Below are 6,961 nucleotides of genomic sequence, written 5' to 3'. Positions count from 1 at the left end.
CAGAAAATGCTGGAAGTGGTGCTGTGGCTCAAGTGTTAGAGTGCAAGCCTTGAGCAAAAACGGCTCAGGGACACTGCTCAGTCCCTGAGTTCAAGCCCCAGGACTGGCAAAAAAAAAGTCTTAGGGACTTTTCTGCCCAGACTGGCTTCAAATTGTGATCCTTAGATCTCAGCCTCTTGAGTAGCTAGGATTACAGGTGTGAGCCAATACTGCCTAGCCTCCTGTGGTGATTATTTAACTATGATAATGATTGTTTGCAGCAGAGGGAAGACAGATAGAGGAAGGGTAAGCATATGCAGTCATAATATTCAATATACATATATGTAAATTAAACCAGTAAATTGAGAATATGGGTGGGATTGGGATTGATGGCCTAGAAGGATAAAAGGAGTGACATTGATCAAGATGCATTGTATTCACAAACTGTCAAGTGTTGAAACACCTTTGTACAACTATTTAAAGATAATATTAATGATTATTGTTGTTCACAATTATTCCAACCCAGTGCTTTTATCTGCCTTAAGAAACTGTGGCCTGAGGCCTGACACTAAGACCCATCCAGGCCCCCTATTTCCATCTTGATTAGCTGCAGAGGACTGAAATGATTACCTGAAGGAGAAGGTGATGAACTGGGGCACTGGGACAGGATGCAGATACTGGAAGTCTGAGGTAGGAGACGCCTCAGGCTGCCTCCTAACCAATGGACTGGGGGAAGATTTGGCTCTTTATGGACCCCGTAGTAGGCTCCTGGTGCCTGAGCAAGAGCTCTCCTGACTTGGAGCTGACCAGGCCTGGGAGGAGAGTGGGAGCTCTGGAAACTAAGGTGAAGGTCATATAGTATCAGCAGTCTGGGAAATTAATACTAATGAAGTCCAGGCCCTGCAGGTCCTCCACAAGGCACTCCCAGGCCAGCCAGCAAGGCCTAGTCACTGAGTCAAATGAGAAGCACCTGGGGGAGAGTGGGGTTCCCTGGGGCTAGCAGGCAAAGGGGACTGGAGAGAGCAGGAGATGGGGGTGGGGATGGGGGCAGCCGGCAGAGAACAGGCATCCAAGAAGTCCTTTCATTCCCTGCAGGCAAATGTGCAAGGAATGTGCTTTAACTTTGAGACCCTGCACCTTGTGACTTCCAATTCAGGATTCTCCCAGACTTAAAGAGGAAGTTCTGGCTTTGAGGTCATCAGGAGGTCAGGATTAGCTCTGTGACTTTGGGCAAATCCTCTGACGTGAGACTCTTTCCAAATCATTGAACAGAGTGTGTGTGAAAATTCAGAGCTGAGATGTTACCTGGCTCATGGTAAATGCTCATGAAATGTTAGTTACTATCATCCAGCTCCCTAAACTTTCTGATTTGTGGACGCCCTGGTCTGCAGAGCACTGGGGTAAGGATAAAGTGATGAGGGAGGCAAGAAGTAACTTCATCTCTGGAGTCAGGATTCTTACTTCTGCCAGGTGTGATTGTGGGTCACAATCTGGATTGTCTGGGTCCCCATTTCCTTTTCTCTACCACAGGGAGGAATTTGAAGTTTATGCAATGGAAGTCTGTGGTAGAGCACTTACTCAGCATGCAGGAGGCCCTCAAAAAGGCTCACCAGACCTCAGGTTCCTTCACTCAGCTTTGGTACCCTACACTTTGCAAGCTCATCCTCTGAATTTTTGGCCAAATCCTTTTCAGTTTCAAGCATTGGTATCACCATTAGCTTCTGGCATCTTGGATTGCTTCTTTACCCTTTTTCTGGCTGGTAAGATTGAGGCTTGGATTGGAGAGTGACTGGCTCAGTGGCACCTACCAGAAGGTGGCATGAACCTGCTTTAGGAGTGCTCTTCCTTTCTCTTTCCCGTGTGTCTGTGCACACATGCGCAAGCATGCACGTGCACATGCCTATACTGGGCCTTAAATTTAGGGCCCAAGTACTTGGCTTTTTCAGTCAAGGCTGGAGTTCTACCATTTGAACCACAGTTCCACTTTGGGCTTTCTTTTCCCCTGTGCTGGTCTTGGGGTTGAACTCGCGGCCTATGCACTGTTTCTGAGCTTCTGTACTCAAGGCTAAGGCTCTACCACTTGTGCCACCACTCCACTTTCAGCTCTGTTTTTTTTGTTGTTGTTTCATTTTTTGTTTTTTTGGTTGTGGGGCTTGCACTCTAGGCTGTAGGCCCTATCCCTTAGCTCTTCAGCTCTACCACTTGAGCCACAGTGCCACTTCCGGTTTTCTGGCAGTTAATTGGAGATAAGAGTCTCAGGGACTTTCCTGCCCAGACTGGCTTTGAACCATGATCCTCAGTTCTCAGCCTTATGAGTAGCTAGGATTACAGTTGTGAACCACCAGTGCCTGGCTTCTCTTTTTATTTATTTCTCCCTCTGTCTTTTCCTCTGTCTTAAACAAAATGAAACAAAACAGCCAAAATTAAAAACTGCTCAACTATCACCCTAGCCCTTTGGAGGCCAAGGCAAAGAGGATGATGAGTTCCAGGCCAGGTTAGGCAACATAGTGAGACCCTGTCTCACACCCTATAACTCCCTGCAAAAAATGAAGTTAGGAGAGAAAAAGAAGCTGTGGACAATAAGTTTTTGTTTTTTTTGTTTTTTGCTTTTGTCAGTGGTGGGGTCTGAACTCAGCCTGGGTGCTGTCCTTCAGCTCTTCAGCTCAAAGCTAGCACTCTACCACTTGAGCCACAGTGCCACTTCTGGCTTTTTCTGCTTATGTGGTACTGAGAAATTGATCCCAGGGCCTCATGCATGCCAGGCAAGTACTCTACCACTGAGCCACCTTTCCAGCCCTGACAATAAGTCTTAAAATATAATCTAACTGGATGCCAGTAGCTCACACCTATAAATCTAGCTACTCAGGAGGCTGAGATCTAAGAATTGTGGTTCAAAGTCAGTCTGAGTAGGAAGTCTATGAAACTTTTATGTCCACTAATCTACAAAAAAGCAAAAAGTGGAGGGCTGGGAAGTTGGCTCAGCAGTAGAGAGCTTGCCTTGCATGCATGAGGCCCTGGGTTCGATTCCTCAGCACCACATAAGCAGGAAAAAAAAGCCAGAAGTGGTGCTGTGGCTCAAGTGGTAGGGTGCTAGCCTTGAGCTGAAGAGCTGAGGGACAGCGCCCAGGCTCAGAGTTCAGGCACCATGACTGACCAAAAAAAAAAAAAAAAGGTGCAAAAAGTGGAAGCTGGGCACCAGTGGCTCATGCCTGTAATCCTAGCTACTCAGGAGGCTGAGATCTAAGGATCGAGGTTCAAAGCCAGCCTGGGCAAGAAAGGCCGTGAAACTCTTATCTCCAATAAACCACCAGAAAACTGGAAGTGGTGCTGTAGTTCAAGTGATACAATGCTAGCCTTGAGCTGAAGAGCTGAGGGACAGCGCTTGGGCCCAGAGTTCAAGCCCCATGATCGACAAAAAGAAAAAAAAAGTGGAGAACTGTGGCTCAAGTGCTAGAGTGCTAGCCTTGAGCATAAAAGCTCAGGGAGTGCACCAGAGGCCCAGAATTCAAGCCCTGGGACCTGTAAAACAAAGCATAAATATCTTAAACTTGACCTCAAATTCGAGTTTAAGGAATCATCCTGCCTCAGTCTACATAACAACTGAGATTACCTTAGCCTCTCTTTTCATCTGATCTTTTTTTTTCTTTTCTCTTTTTTTCCTCCTATAATACTGGGGATCAGAATTTAGGGCCTCTAAGGCTTCCTGCATGCTAGGCAAGTGAGCCACCACTGAGCTACACTCAGTATCCTGACACAGTTTTAAGTAGTGACTCAAAAAAGAGTAATCTAGGAAGAATATTTATGAAGGGAGTGGATCTTGAGTCAGGGGGTCTTTAATTTATTTTTGAGACAGGGTCTGATTATGTAGCTGTCCCCAAGCTGGTCTTGAACTCATGATCCTCCTCTCTCAGCTTCCTAAGTGCTGGGCTCACAAGAAGGGGCCAAGAGGTTTGACCTTCTTGAATGTTTTGAAACTCACAGAACTGTTTGGGCTTGGGCAAAGTTTGTAGCATTATATTTAGAGCTGGCAGATATTGAAGAAAAAGTCCTGTCATGTCGAAAAACGAACTTTACAACTTTGGTGGGGGGAGGGGGAGGGAGAAGGGGGGGGGGGGGGTTGAGCTGGGAAGGGATGGGAAGGGGAAACAAAGGAGGAGGCAACAATGCTTGATGAGAAATGTACTCATTGTCTTGCCCATGTAATTGTAACCCCTCTGTACGGTATTTTCACAAAAAAAAAAAAAAAAGAATGTCTGGTGGAGTCAAAAAAAAAAGAAAGAAAGGAAAAGAAAAAGCTCTTGTTACATTGACATCCAATTGTTAGCTGGTTACAGAGGTATTGGTGAGAAAACTACCCTAAGAAAATGTTTTGCAGGGCTGGGGATGTGGCTCAGTGGTAGAGTGCTTGCCTAGCATGCATGAAACCATGGAGGCATCACCTCTGTATCACATGCACAGAAAAAGCCGAAAGTGGCGCTGTGGTTCAAGTGATAGAGTGCTAGCCTCCAGCAAAAGAAGCTCAGGGACAAGTGCCCAGACCCTGAGTTCAAGCCCCAAGACTGGCAAAAAAATTAAAAAAAAATGTTTTGCAAACAGTATTTAGTGATTTACAGTCTTGTCTTTCTAAGCAACAGTTTTCTGAGACAGTCCAATCATATTACTATAAGGAGACCTCAGTTCTGAGCTTGAAGAGTAAAGGAAGATGGTCTCAGTTCTCAGGTTTATCCAGTCCCTTGTGGATGGGCACTGACATTTTCTCCCATATTTCTGTCACATGTAGTGCTGTGAAGATACCACGAACATATTGAGTGCTTTTCTTTGGTGCCCCGTTTAAAAGTGATTGGGCTAGATTTGAGCATTTGCAATCTTCCTATAGTCCTATATTTTTCACATCTCCCAGAAGAGAAGAACCTCCCTCCACAGCCACCAGAGCAGACAGCAGAAACTGCCAGGACTTTGCCCATGCAGGCTGCCTACCCACCCACCTGCCTTCCCTTGTTCTGGCAGATTAACGGTGCCCTATGACCTTGACAGGCTGGCCACACTCCCGGCCAATTTCAGCCTGTCCAAAGGAGTCCCAGGGGTGGTCAAGGCCTGGGGATGTGTTGGCCAGATGGGCCTGGGAGGTCTCCGGTTGGCTTATCCCAGGAGGCAGAGCAGGTGGGCAGCCCTTAGCACCCCTCCTCCCCCATCATGCATCACTGGGCTGGAGCAGGAGGCAGATGGTAGGGATGGAGCAGCCTTGCAGCTCTGTCCTGACAAAAGATCCTCTGTACTGCCCCCTCCCCTTCACCAGCTTGGCTAGTCTAGTCTCAGGCTGTGCAAGCACTCTTAGCCCTGGCCCAGCCTGGCCAGTCTTTCTGCTAAGATTGTCCCTTCCCCCACCCCATTTGAAGGGAAGGTTTCCCAGGCAGTGTTTTTGGAAAACCCTTGGCTTGGAAACCTACAGTCAACCTGAGAGACAGCAAGTATGACCAGAATGGTGTGACTGATCTGGTTATAACTGGTCACAGATTCAAATGCAATAATAGGGTCAAACTCAATGGGTAAAGTAGGGTTGTGGCACACTGGTGCCTGACACTCAAGGAACCTCTATCAGCAGTCCCTGCCTGGGATTGCTATAGATGGGGAAACTGAGGTCTAGAAAGAGGACACTTGCAAAAGAGTATCAAAGAGCAAAGAGTTGGGCATCGGTAGCTCACACCTGTAATCCTAGCTACCTAGGAAGCTGAAATCTGAGGTCAAAGCCAGCTTGAGCAAACAAATCCTCTAGACTCATAGCTCCATGCTGGAAGTAGAGTTGTAGCTCTGTTGGTTGAGTGCTAGCCAGGAGGGAAAAAAGATGAGAGAATACCCTGGTCCTGAGTTCAAGCCCCAGCACTACCAAACATACACAAAGAAAAGTAACAAGGACAAGCGAATAGGTTTGCTTTGATGCAGCGAATCCAGACCTGCTGCTGACAGCCAGTGTTGGGATAGGTCACTCAAGCTCTCAATTTTCCCATCTGAAACAGCTAGGTAAATAATGAGGGTGAGGGAAGAGGCTGTAAGGAAGCCTGGTGCTGGTGGCTCATGCCTATAATCCTAGCTACTCAGGAGGTTGAGATCTAAGGATCATGGCAGTAAAGTCTGGGAGACTCCAATAAACTACTTAGGAAAAGCCAGAAGTGGTGCTGTGGCTCCAGTGGTAGAGTGTGAGCCTTGAGCAAAAGAAGCTTGGAGATCCGTCCCCAGGCCTTGAGTTCAAGCCCCAAGACTGGCAAACAATAACAACAGAACACCTGTTCTAAATCTGGGAAGTGGTTACAAGCTTAGAGACAAGAAAGCCTCAGAGTGGAGAGACAAGAGTCTTAGAGCTTCCATACTAGCTTTAGGCCTGGAGTCCTCCCTAAGGGTCCTCCCCAGTAACAATTGTGAGATCTTCTGGTCATGACTCAGTTTCCTTATCTGTTTTCTGTTTTGGGATTCTATTTGTGTGTGAGTGTGTGTGGGTAGCAACTCTAGGGGGTTGAACTCGGCCTGTGCTTGCTAGGTAGGCAGTCTACCATTTGAGCCATGTCTCCAGCCTAGTTTCTGTATTTGTAAAGTGGCTTAAATGACAGCAATTGCCTCACAGGGATGCTGTGAGGACTGAGAAAATTATTACTCAGGAAGTTTCTAACACATACTCAATTGGAGCTACTGTTGGGGCCAAGTAGAAGATCCTGAGAGGTCCTACCAGTAAAGGTGGGGGGTGGTGATGGTGGGGGGGGGGAGGTTGTTCCGTTGTTCCAGGCTCAAGACATAGCTGAGTGGAGATAGGAAGAAAGAAAGATCACTAGGAGCCTCCACAATGGAGGTTCTGTCTCCATCTTGTGGTGCAACTCTAGGCCTCTGGAGAATACATGGCCTGCTTTCTTTCTTTCTTTCTTTCTTTCTTTCTTTCTTTCTTTCTTTCTTTCTTTCTTTCTTTCTTTCTTTCTTTCTTTCTTTCTTTCTTTCT

The sequence above is a fragment of the Dipodomys ordii genome, unplaced genomic scaffold (genome assembly GCF_000151885.1).
Source record: "Dipodomys ordii isolate 6190 unplaced genomic scaffold, Dord_2.0 Scaffold13, whole genome shotgun sequence".
In the NCBI taxonomy this organism is placed as follows: domain Eukaryota; kingdom Metazoa; phylum Chordata; class Mammalia; order Rodentia; family Heteromyidae; genus Dipodomys; species Dipodomys ordii.
The sequence above is the reverse complement of the archived record's forward strand: the minus strand, read 5'-3'. Positions refer to the sequence as shown.